This window comes from Pteropus alecto, unplaced genomic scaffold (genome assembly GCF_000325575.1).
Source record: "Pteropus alecto unplaced genomic scaffold, ASM32557v1 scaffold39, whole genome shotgun sequence".
Lineage (NCBI taxonomy): Eukaryota > Metazoa > Chordata > Mammalia > Chiroptera > Pteropodidae > Pteropus > Pteropus alecto.
Window position 1 is genome coordinate 5,930,646 of NW_006443568.1, and position 673 is coordinate 5,931,318.

The following is a 673-nucleotide window of genomic DNA, read 5'->3' on the forward strand; positions in this document are numbered from 1 at the left end:
GAAGGCCGTACGCACTTAGAAAGGAGAAGGATGAGAACCAGGTGGAAGGGAGACAGGGTGTGGAGTCAACTTTGGTGACTCCAGGTCTGAGCGTGGTGGGGACATGGAGGTCAAGGCAGTGAGAATAGTGGGTCTCAAGTTTGTCCAGAGTTTCTTAAAGCATCGTGCTGTTCAATATAGGCAGGGCTCAAGAGAGCAAAGCAAAAAAGGACTTTTTGGCAGTGTCCCCTCCCCCACAACCCACCCGGAAGATCTCTACAGCCCCTTTCTCACAGCTGCAGCGGCTTCTAATACTGTCTCAGAAATAAGAAAATTGAGGATTCAAGAAGCAAAGCAATTTGCTTTAGGTGACCCAGCAGGTGAGGGGCAGAGCTGAGACCAGGTTTGAGGAGTACTGCACTATACGTGGAGATTATAATAAAAGCAGCGGCAACAGCAGTGAACAAGTCTACCATGCTCAGCACTTTAAATGCATTATTTCATTTGATCCCCAAACACCTCTGTGAGGGAAAGACTATCATTACCTCCGTTTTTCAGATGAAACCGAGACTTAGAGTGGCTTAAATAAATTGCCCACAGCCACACAGCTAGAACACAATGGAATCAGAATTAGAATGCGGATCTATCTGCCAGCAGCCGTTAGCCCAGTCCCAGATCTCCATTGCTGCATTAT